Raw genomic sequence first — 12,372 nt, forward strand, 5'->3', positions numbered from 1 at the left:
ATGGATAAATTTTTCAAAATAGTTTATGAACCTCAACTAAAAACAAAGCTATGCCAACAGATGTAGCCAGTGAGCATCTGTCTCTCCACACAGAGCGTATACTTAACCTGCTCCATGCAAGTTCCCTCCTAGACTCTCTATCCTCATAACACATTAGTCTTGCAGCCACAAAACTGAAAGAGCATCATCCATTTAGAATTTATTAATAATCTTGGACACTACTGAAAAGGGGCTTTTGTAATTAGGAAAAGTAAATAAGCCCCTGGAAACACAATTACCCTAACAAGTACTGGCTTCATATAGGTCAAAATAAAATAATTTCAGTTATTATACTACGAGATATAGTCCTGGAATATTCACGGGATAAGGAAAAACAAGGGAGAGTTATAGTAACCACAATATTAAATCTTTATTGTTCAGCAAAGGTCAAGTTTTCCCTCTGCCTTGAAGTTAAAAGAAAAGACCTAAGAATATTTTGGGTCCTCACTGTGACACCGATCATGGATTCCATGCCTTGGGATGGGGCTTTAGGTGAGATAAAGAACCGAGACTACCTCCAGCTGAAACTACTCCAGCCATGGGTAGCTGAACCTTCTGTGTAATGAAATGGATCCCACACTAGAAGTTGTCTTAACCCAGTGATAGTATAATTACTCTGACTGTATGTACTCTACCTTTCAATACACTCACCTGTATGCCAAATCTTCCAGTAAATAGTCTCCCTAATGTTCTTCAAACACACCATGCCTTTTCCTCCCTCTCTGCTTTTGTTCCAGCCCACCCTGCATGAAATCATTCCCAGGAGTCTCTGTCCAAGCTCCAGTGCTACTACCAAATATAATATTTTCCCAGCTACACAGACACTCGTCTTCTTCACAATTCCTCTAGTACTTACTTGCGCTTCTGTCTTTCTAGTACATAATCATATATGGTCTTGGAATGTGTTTAAATGATTTCTCCTAATTATAATAATGTTTACTTAATATATGTTTTGTTTGTACCAAGTACTGAGCTAAACACATTTAACCTTTAAAGCAAGCCCATGAATCAGAGTCCCTTACAATTTTCATTTTATAGATGAAAAAAATAGATTTAAATTGTACACAAGGACACGATACTCCTAAGAACTAGAGCTTGTACTCACATCTAAAGCTCTCTCCAAAGATCTTATTATTTGCCACTGTGAAATAGGACCTCATGCAAATGCCTGTTCTCCTCAACTAGACTGTAAGCTGAGGTCAAAGAGAGTGTCTTTTACTTCTTTCTACTTCCTTGGAATACCTCACACCACTCAGCCTAGGGTTAGGCAGGTGTTAAGAGCTCTGAGGGAGGGAGAAACAGAGAATATATCCAGAATAAATTTTACAGGGGTCCATAAGATCTTCTATTGGCTCTTTATTGTATCATGTATTTTTAAAGGTCCAGTCAACTAAAGACAGAAGCCTCTAGAAATGAAATTCTTCAGAGGAAGTCAGTCTTTATCTCCAAACTGGATTACAGTCAAGGAGGCAAGCTGCTTTTCAAAGACACTAGTTGCTCTTCTAAAATGCACATTTTATTAATTGTACTCATCTCTCTTAAAATTTTGCTGTAAACAAAATGTTATTTTGTTTTCTAGTTCTTTAATAACTTGGTATGTTTTGTTTCCATTCAGTGGACTAATGTTTACAAAGGAGGCAAATGAAAAGTACCTGTGTTTCTATACTAAGCACAGTATCAAAAACTGGGGCATACACCCACACCACTCTGCAGAAAAACTGCAACAAAGAAAGAGCAAAGCCGACAGAGGGGCTGCCACCTCCCCACATTCACAACTCTGAAGCCCCACAAAGAATAGCAGAGATACTGGCAGGGGAAAAGTCTTTTGAAAGAAATTTGGACAAAACTAACTTATTATGCTCATATATAATTAACATGACAGTCTTTCACTTGTTTCATGGTATTCTAGGGAAAGGAACACCAACAAGGAAAACACTCCTATCTACAAGTTCACTATTAAGTAATGCAAGCATTCCAATACACACAGGGTTGACTGCAATCTGCATCAGGATGTTGGTAACACTGGTAATTCAACCAAGCTTTAGCTACATGGCTGAAGAGTCAGCCAAGCCATTAACGGAACTGCATTCCTACCATGGGGAGTTGAAGGACTCCATCACTCCTAATATTACACACTTCCCCAGCACTGACTCAGGTGATTAACTATCAGCTCTTCATCAGATCAGCACTCAATCACTTAGGAAGGCAATTCTCGTCATCTCAACTCCTGCTTTACACTCCCATAAAATGCAAAACTGCATATTGCACTACTGTCATATAATAATTTAAATGAAAAGAAAAAAATCAATAATGTGTTCCACAGCATAGTGTCTTACTGGCAACTTCAATGAATCCACCATTAATTTTGGTCCCTCACACATACTCCTTAAACACAAAACACAGCTATTCTAAAGATATTAAGGTTTTTTGGTCTGTTGTTTTAGGAGAATATAAATAGAACAAAATACAGGCTTCAAAATATCCATTTTTGATTTATACTTACACTGTTGGACCCTTCTGAGATGATAAATACACTAAACATTCTGAGGCATGGCTGTCCCGCCATGTATAAATAAACTTTACAGCAGTAATGCTAACAGAAAGAATTGTCAAATTGCCAATAACATGTATAATATAAGGGGTTAGAATGCAAGCTAAAGAGAGCAAGGTAAATTATAACATTCTGTGAAAATAAGTGATGTAAAACCAACAGCAATTTTAAATTATTAACAATGGTTCCGAAGCTAATTCAACTTTTCCACTGGTGTAAGCCACAAACAGAATCACACAGTATGTTTCTCTTCAAACATCTTCAGGGTTCCTATGAGGTGGGTGAAAATGGGTAAGGGTGTCTGTTAAAGGCTATAATGCAGCTAATGCCATCTAAATGGTATATTTACAAGCCTGTGGAGTATAACCTCATTTCTCCAAAACTGTCTAACCATTATCCTACTTGAGAAGTTAACCCATGATAAACAAAAGTACATCTCTTCCACCCTTCTGCTCCCTATTTTCCCAAACCTTCCTATCTTGGTATTTTGTATGCTGAGCAAAACATTCCATAAATAATGCTGTGGTGCACAGGCATTAAAGTTTAGAGAGTTTCTGCCTTTGAAGTAGGTAGTGACAGGACCAAGGACACACGGGTTCAATTCTAAGCCAAATATGAGGCGGGTGGTTTGAAAATGTCAAACCAAAGAGGCCTAAGGGAAAAGAACACAAGCTTCCACTGCCACCTCCCTTCCTCTCCCCTCCCCTTTTTCTCTCTTGTTCCTTTCCTCTCTTCTCCTCTTTCGTTGTGGTTTCTCACGGAGACAATCAAAGCAGAGAAAGCTGGATTTTAAATTGGTGAGACACACACTGGGAATATGTAATTCCCAGAAGAAAAAAAGAAACTGCTGAAGAGGGGTATGGGGGCTGTTGGCAACATGTCCAAGTGACAACCCTCCCCACCCCCACCCTAATATAGCACAAATCCACAGATTCTTCTTCGATCCTCTTCTCCCTCCAGTTCCCAGTACTCTACCCAACTTGACCCTTCATCCTAAAAATTTAGGAACCTGCAGGGCACCCGCTGTTTAAGAGTGTGTCTCTCAGTATATACACCCAATTTTCTGGAACCCCTGAATCCGGACAGTTGTAGCAGGCAAGGGATGCTCCCACCCTCCCACCGGGGAAGAGGTAAGAAAGGGGGAAAAAGAGATGGAGACAAGAGGAAAGGGATGCAGAGCTGTGCTCTAGGGCGAGTGGCTGCAAGGAAGACGGGGAAGAAAGAAAGGGTGGGAAGGAAGTGGGGCTGGGAGAGAGGAAGAAAGGGATGAAAGAAAGGCTGGAAGGGAGAAAGGAGGGGAGAGGAGAGAGGGATGTTGGGAAGGATGAGGGAGGGAGGGTTGGGGAGCGGGGAGGGGGGAGGATGGAGAGGATGGGAGGGAGGTGGGGAGGGAGGGAGGCAGGCAAGGATGGAGGATGCTCTGCCCGGGACTCACCTCTGTGGGTCGGTGGGAGTTTCTCGCCTCCTCCTCTTTCTCGCCCGTTCCCAGCAGCTGGAGTGGTAATCACAGAAGGGACTGGAGAGGCGGCGGCAGGGACAAGGGCAGCAGCTGCTGCAGCCGCCTCTGGCCGAGGTGCGGTGCCGCCTGCTCTGCCCGCCTGCCCGGGTCTCCGCCTCACTCGGGGCTGGAAGCGAAGCCGCTCCCCCCTCCCCCCGCCCGCCCCGCGTCCTGCCCAAGCGCGAGCGGCAGCGGCCGGGATCGCCGCTAGGGGAGGCAGCCAGTGCGCATGTGCGGCCGCTTGCTCGCTCGCGCGCCCCCACGGTCCCCGTGGCTCCGCGGCGCCTGGAAAGGCACCGGGCATCGAGGAGTGGGTGGGTGGGGGGCCGCGGGCGCGCGCGGCCTGGGGAGCGCCCGAAAGGGCGGGGCGGGGTAGGGCGGAGCTCTGGAGGCGCGGCCGGCTCGGCGCCGCAGGTGGGGGGAGGGGACGGCGGCGAAGGGGCACCGCCGTAGGGCGCAGGTGCCGTGTCCATGACAACCGCGTTACCCCGCGGGCGGGGACCCGGAGCCGAATCGCCGGAGTCGCGAGGCCCGGGGAGAGGGACCGGGTGCGGGAGCGGGCAGAATACGGGCGGGGGGGATAGGGGTGTCGCAGAGTAGGAAAGGAGGGCCAGCCCAGCAGGGGTCCGACACGTGGCAGGAGGAAGGCAGGGCCAGAGTGCTGCAAAGGTAGTGACTGCTGCGGAAGGGAGGTTTGTTGGGATGTGGAGTCCCGAGGGCTGAGAGGGAGGGAGATTTGGACTTTAAAAGAACCTAGAAGAGGATGGAATTGTTAAAACAACTGGAATATTTGCTCATTTAACAAGCCTTTGTTGAATATTTTCTCCGTGGAAGGCATTGTGATTCTTTTCTTGATTCAGTGGATATTACTGAGCCCCTAGTTTGTACCAGACACTGTACTTAGGCATTTTGAGATATCCAAAAATGTTCGTCCTCTGAGAGGTTATACTGTAGTTGGGGAACTTACATAGCTAGGGCAGGGAGTGTTTGCGACGCCAGCCATCGGCAGCTGGGACTTGATGTTGCTGGAATGTAACTGTTACAGAGGTGCTAACAGTGAAAAAGGTACACAGCTACATCAAATGAGAAACATAAGTTACAGTCATCTTTGTTGTGCCACAGTGCCAAATGACAATTTTGTTTTGTTTTAAATCAGAGAGAAACAAAAAGAAAATCTGTGGAAGTTTAGTATGACACAACCAACGCTACATTCACAACATGCTACCTGTTTGGTATCCTAGCCCACTAGCATCAGTGCGTGTGTTCATGCCGACACTTGGATGGCTTTATGTCACTTAGTGCATGCATTTTTAAAATTCTTCTTCATCAATGGCTATGCCATTGATATTTTTCCATCCCCCCTTTTGTTTCCAAGTTCGCGTCTGCAATTGTTTGAAAATTACATAAAATCCTACTATTTTTAATTCTCTCTAGGGAATGACTGGAGAGGGATACCTCTGTCCATGCCTCTATCTTTCTCTCCCAATATCTTTTTGGCTTTCTTTTTTCTTGTCCCCACCACTTTACCAATTTAAAAATTCCCGGGAAAAAGTGAACAGGAGTCACCGGATATTGACTTAAGAAGAATCTTAGCACGCAACCATGTTTCAGGACCACGGACAGTGACACCGCATGCTCTTACCACCAAGCGTTTTTCTTAGACTACCTATAGAAACAGGCGAAACACGCTAAAGGCACACGATGTGCTTCATGAAGTGCCGAGCGCCAAATGATTTGTGCCAAAAGGTATAAAGAGTGGAGAATGAAAAGTGCATACTATGGACTGGAGTAGGTAGGAAGGAGGTAGGCCTTCAGCTGAATTTTGAAGCATGAATAAGATTTAGAGAGGCATCACAAGTCCCTGATGTGGTAAGATGTGGTAAGCACCAGCGAGGTGCTTAAATAAAAAGAGATACTGCATACAGTATCATTGCGGAGGCAGAAGACACCTATGAATTTGAATGGTCCAAGAATCTGGAAAGAGTAAAGTTGTCCTAGTCAAATGACGTAAGAATTGACTTTTTAAAAAAATGATTATTGTGATTTTTTTCATACTCTGGTCAGGCCTGAGGGAATAAACTAAAAACTACAGGCCGAAGAGTGACCAGACAAATTTATCTCTTTTAAGTTCCAAGGATTCATGTATAGTTTTTTGTATTGTTGTAATTAGGCTTACATTTATAATTTTTGTTTTAATTGCAATTAAATAATGTAGACCAAAAAAGAAAAAGTAATGTAAACCAAGGGCTGTCTAGTCAAAATGAGATTTGCCTTGTTTGTTGTTTTGTAGTGACTTTCAAAACTGTAGAATATTATTGAGAGACATTTAAAAGTAATTTCTAAAATATTTGTAAGCTTTTAGTCCATGCAATTGCTTTAAATTAGAGTTAATAAAAAACCAGCATAAAAGCCATCTTTGATTTCTCACACCCTTGGTCTCCCTCAGTTCTTCAAAATACATCAGACTGTGGTCTGTCAATCAGACAGTGATAAGAAATTACTCAGGCAATGCATTTCAGTCACCAGCAGGCAAATGGCAGCTGAGATTTTTGTTCCCTGCTGCCAAGAAATTTACTAACTCTTTTATGTTTTGAATAAAGCGGAACCCTCAACCCTGTCTACCCTATGGAAAATCCAAATTGAATGTTACTACAGCCATATTTATTTCCCTCTGATAATAGTCTAAATATGCTTGTATAAATAATGGCTATTATTGGATGCTAAAATGCTATCATGTTGTTTGTCCCCATTCTAAACTAAGGGGATTTTTAAAAACACTTATTTCTTTTGTTTTGAGTCTGCTTGTGAATCTGATTGTTTTTGATTTTCTTGATTTAAGTGTTGTCCTTCATTTCAATGACATAAACATATACAGCCCTCAGAAAAACAAGCAATTTTCTTCTTTCCCTCACTCATATTAAAAATTTATGCCAACATAAATAACAAACAAAAAGAGCATTGTTAAAGGTATGGCATTGTGTTCAAATGCAGAAAATCCTATATGTAATTATAATACAATTTAATGTGCAATCAAATGACATCTAGATTTTTAGGATATTCCAAGCCAATACTGGCATCTTAAGTAAAATTATCTATAGTGCTTATTCATTTAAATGTCAGGTCTCTACACACTAGGACCCTAATTCAGTCTGTCAGCTCCAGAAATTTCGCTATCAAGCCCTCCTGAGCAATTTCATTGTTTTAATAGACTTTATTTTTTAGAGCAGTTTTAGGTTCACAGGAAAATTGAGTGAGAAGTACAAAGAGTTTTCATATACCTCCGGCCCCCACAAGGGCATGGCTCCCTGTGATCAACCCCTGGACCACAGTAGCATGTTTGTTACAATTGATGAACCTATATTGACACATCATCATCACCAAAGTCCATAGTTTACATCAGAGTTCACTCTTGGTTTTGTACATTTTGGGGGTTTTGAAAGAAGTATAAAGACATGTATCCACCACTATGGTATCATAGTAGTTTTACTAACTAAAAATACTCTGTGTTCTGTCTATTCTTCTCTTTCTTGCTCCTAACCCCTGGAAACCATTGGTATTTTTCCTGTCTCCAAGTTTTGCCTTCTCCAGAATGTCATATAGTTGGAGTCATACCATATGTAGCCTTTTCAGATTGGCTTCTTTCACTTAGTAATACGCATGTAAGATTCCACCATGTATTTTCATGTCTGGACAGCTCTGTTTTAGCACTGAATAATATTCAGTTGTCTCTATATACCGCAATTTATCCACTCACCTACAGAAGGTCATCTAGATTGCTTCCAAGTTTTGGCAATTATGAATAAATCTGCTATAGCAATTTCATCTTTTAAGGACCTCCTCAATATTTCAGACCCTGTCACTATATTTATTATATATCAATTGAATCTCTGGATTTCTCCTCATATGGTCCAGCTTTTTCCTACAAATCTAGCTGCAGGTTTCTTCTCTTGTCTGAGAAACAACCAATGAAACTTTCACTTTTGTCGTTTTATGTATTCCTTTTACTATTAAAAAATTAAAATAACTTGTTTTAAGTTTTTTGCTTTGTACCAGTAGTTTCTAACTCTAATTTTCATTTTTTTAAACATATTTATCATTTGTATCCCTAGGTAATTGTTTATATATATATACTGCAATGGTGAATATATGTATATGTTTTCAAGTAAACAGAATGAGTGTTTTAGGATCCATGTATGTAATTGTTTTTTCTTTTGCTTGTTGAAACATTTCAACTGTAACCTTGTATAGGTAGAATGTACCATATTCTAGTTTGTGACATTGGACATGTTTTTTAATGTCTATGACACTCAGTTTGCCAGTCGGCAAAATGGAGGCAATTTTTATCTATCTTTATGACTTTCTTGTGAGAATTTTATGAAATAATACTTGACATGTTTTAGCACACTGTTGTCCATAAATAGAGCTGTATACTTGCTTTAATTAATACTTCTAATATCAATGAGTCAATTAATCAAACAGTAAAATAATATTATTCCTCAGTGTCTTTTGACCAATTTGAATCTGTTTCTATCATCTTTTATTTCCAATTAATCTTTTTCTTTAAAAAGAAAGAATAAGATTTAATATGTCTTCTCATAGTAATTGTATCTCTCTCATCTTCAGGTTCCCTAATAGATTCACTTTCCCTTTAGGAGAAAGCCGAGGCTGCTGTCCGTTTAATACATTTTGAAATTGTGTCATTTAACTCTCAATTGTCACCCTGGAGCATGTTTTTCCTATATCTGCTCTGTGGAAGAATAGTTGCAGTCTTAATTCTTTCAAAAGCAAATGACTGAAGTCCAATTTAAGTTTTGAGCAAAAGGGAATTTTGGCTCACATACCTGAGAAGTCTAAGGTGTGTATATATGAGGCTGAGCTAGTCCAGGGGGGTCATCAAAAATATTAATCATGGCAAGGGATATGATTATACTTGCTGGAGCCTTGTGTTCATATTTGTGTCACAGATTACTGTGACCAGAGGAATAGCACACTCTGGTTCATATGTTCACTCCTGTGACCTCATGCAGGAAGAGGAGAAATTCCTGAAAAGATATTGAGGAAGGACATGGGAAAGTAAACAAAAATTACAGCTGCTCAGTCCATTCATCACTGTGAAGTTACTGAAGAGTGATTTCCACAATAAATTGTATTGGCATGTGCTGGGTGAAAAGCATTTAAAGGTTTTTCTTTAGTGAATACATAGAAAACAATAATGTGCATGAAGTTCATTTAAGAGAAATATGTGTAGCATTTCCCACACTTATATGAACAAGGAAGCCTCTCTCACAAAATATCTCTCGTGGCTAGATTCGAAGGAACATGCTTTGGGAAACAGTTGACCTTAGTTTTCACCTAACCCTGCTGTTCTTTGACTCACAGCTTATTAATGAGCTTATTTCTGTTCTTCCTTGATTTAAAAAATGTCTGATCCTCTTCTTAGTCTGTTTTCTGCTTCTATAACAAACTGTCTGAGACTAGGTTATTTATAAAGAAAAGAAATTTATTTGGCTCATGGTTCTGTAAGATGGGAAGTCCAAGATTGAAGGGTCACAGATGGTGAGAGCCTTCTTGCTGCATTATCTTATGGTAGAAGGGCAAGAGACAGCAACTGAGAGAACAAGAGAGGAAGGGGGCTGAATTCTCCTTTTATCAGGAACCCACTCCTTGATAATGAGTCCACTCACCACACCCTCAGTAATGGCATTAATCCATTCATGACCTAAACACCTCTAAAAGTTCCCAATTCTCAACACTGTTGCATTGTGGATTAAGTTTGCAACACACGAACATTAAGGGACACATTCAAACCACAGTATCCTCACTGCCACTTTTATTCTTATCAGTGAATATATAATTTTAGAACTCAAAGAGACTTTCGTGACAGTTTCTTCCTATCCAGCCTCCTTGTTTTTCAGATGGCAAAACTGAGACTCAATGTGTTTTTCTTTCCCATAATCACGAAACTAGTCAATTGCTGAATTAACCATATGGAGTAGGTTATGCTGAGGTAAGAAATAACACCCAGATTTCAGAGGGTTATATGATAGCTCTGTTTATACAAGATTCCCTTTCTGAGACCCAAGCTAACTGAATAGCCGCTATCTGGAATCTAATTCATGACTATTATACAGGGAAAGAAAGAAATTAATTGGTCTGGCCCTGGAGTGACTTGTATATTAGGACAAAACTAGTCACATAACTCCTGTGACCACAAGATGATTTGAAGTACGAAACCACCATGTGCCTGGCAATCAAAATATTTCACAAACAGTCCTGAATACCATAGTGAAAACGATTTGGGACAGAATCTCCTGATTTCCAGAATACAGAGGTATTTCCTCTACCACTTTGAATTACCAAATATGATTTGATGATGTATAATAATGATAGATATTACTTACAGAATAGTTACTGGTGATATTAAGAGGTTTCTACACATTAAGTTTTCCAAAGATTACCAATATCAACCACATTTTTAAGATGAAAACACTGTTTCAAATTCCTCATCTTAAAGATGTTGATGTGAAAAGTACCTCTAATTTTAAGGTTCTGAGTATAATTCTTGTACCATGTCATAGAGTTGGCAGGTGGTACAGGTGGGTTTATAGCCTATGCAGTCTGACTCCTTGGTCCATACTGCTCTTCCCAGCACACTGATACCTCCCTGCTGATGGAAGAGAAACAATTCCTTTGTATAAGTCAACTTAACTCAGCTTGGACTTGGTTGAAGAAATTCCTTTTTTTTTTTTTAACTTGTAACACATGCACCAATATACTTTGCAAAAGAGCTTTAGGGAGTTAGAAAAAAATATATGTTCCATCAAACAAAGTTTTAAACCACCTACCTCTACAGAGGTAATTTCAAAGACATAGAAATGTCCTTATTTACATACAAATGCACACATGCACACACACATTATTTTCCTGTAGTATTTCATTTGAAAAAGTGTTTGGCTGATTAAAAAATATAAATGCCACTGAACTAATAGACCTCCAATTCTACAAACACTATTGTTCCAGTGCCTGTTTACATTGTGTATTATTATGACATTCTTACTAAAGGCTCAAACCCAATCTTGTTAAACTCAACCTTATTCAAAAGCTCTGGCACATTGATTCATTCCTCCATTCAAGACAATTTTGACACTTGCGTGTTGGGTGACAGCCACAATTCTCAATGTTGACTATTTGGATAAAAGACACAGTTTGTACCATTAACAATCTCATACTTTAATGAGACAAACTGACAACTCAAGATAAATGCAATATAATGTAATGAGAGCACACAGAGCACACTATTTATGGATTATCCAATGTCTATTCCCATCTGTTCCCACTCTAACAACTGTACACCTTTCCACAATGCAGCCCACATGCTTTAGCCTGAGGTTAATCTCACCTCTGGCTCCAGGAGCCGACCTTGTCTAAGTGGACTTCCACAGGCATTGGTTGAGAAATTCAGGCCTTAGCTCATTGCCATATTTCATTCTATGGTCACAGATTTTGATATAGAAATTGACATATTATGGAGTTTGGCAGCATGGAACAAAAAGAGAAGTTTTTAATGGATTCTGAAAAATAACTAACTTCTAAAGAGAGCTAATAGAAGAAATGTCCACTTTTCTTTCAATCTTAATTGCATTTGAGTGTAGAGCAAAGAAATAAATCAGTCGTTTTATGATTGTATCAGTCCGAGCCCAGGTAGAGAAAGGTAAACAACTGTAGACAGTTCAAACACGTAGAATTTAACATAAGAAATTGATTATGCAGGTGTTAGAAAAGTTGGGAGAGTGAAGGAGAAAAGATGAAGAAAACCAACGATTAGCAACTTTAGGAAACATCTACTGCTGCTAGGGTATGAACCATAAGAGAAGAGATGTCTTACCAGTGCTAAGGCTGTGCTGCTGGGAGTGCCATCAAGGAGGGCCCATCTGAGTCAGAGCTGAAACAATGGAGAGGGGGTACTATTGCAGAAACCATGGTCCTTGCAGGAGTGCATCTAAATCCAGAGGTGCTACCAGAAAGAGAAAGAAAGATGTCACACTACAATAGCATCTCCTCTCTTCCTGCCTTCCTGTCTTCTCCCAGTGTCTCCTATGGATATAACTTAAGAAACCAGCTGGAAACAGAGCCTAGAAAATTTAATATCCAGATTCCCCAATCATAGAATTATGAACAAAATTAAAGAATGGTGGGAAAAGAGGCAAAGCCATCAAATAATCAACACTTTCAAGTCTTTGGCAACTCAGCCTCCATATACACCCTTTCAACTGTACTTAAATTT

At 40.2% G+C, this 12,372-nt stretch overlaps 1 protein-coding gene across 6 annotated transcripts in view; it reads right to left on the reverse strand.

Moving 5' to 3' along the window:
* CTNNA2 (catenin alpha 2) overlaps window positions 1-12,102 on the reverse strand; it is a 1,147,855-nt gene extending 1,135,753 nt beyond the window's left edge. For 3 of the 6 annotated variants that reach the window (XM_054474854.2, XM_054474851.2, XM_054474845.2), the window contains exon 1: window positions 4,026-4,231. The gene's annotated coding sequence lies outside the window, so the exon portion shown is untranslated. Of the gene's footprint in view, window positions 1-4,025; window positions 4,283-11,973 lie in introns of those variants that run through there. The other 3 variants (XM_054474847.1, XM_054474848.1, XM_054474846.1) reach the window with 3 other exon arrangements.
* Window positions 12,103-12,372: the final 270 nt, after the last annotated feature.

Source organism: Pongo pygmaeus, chromosome 12 (assembly GCF_028885625.2).
Source record: "Pongo pygmaeus isolate AG05252 chromosome 12, NHGRI_mPonPyg2-v2.0_pri, whole genome shotgun sequence".
Classification (NCBI taxonomy): domain Eukaryota; kingdom Metazoa; phylum Chordata; class Mammalia; order Primates; family Hominidae; genus Pongo; species Pongo pygmaeus.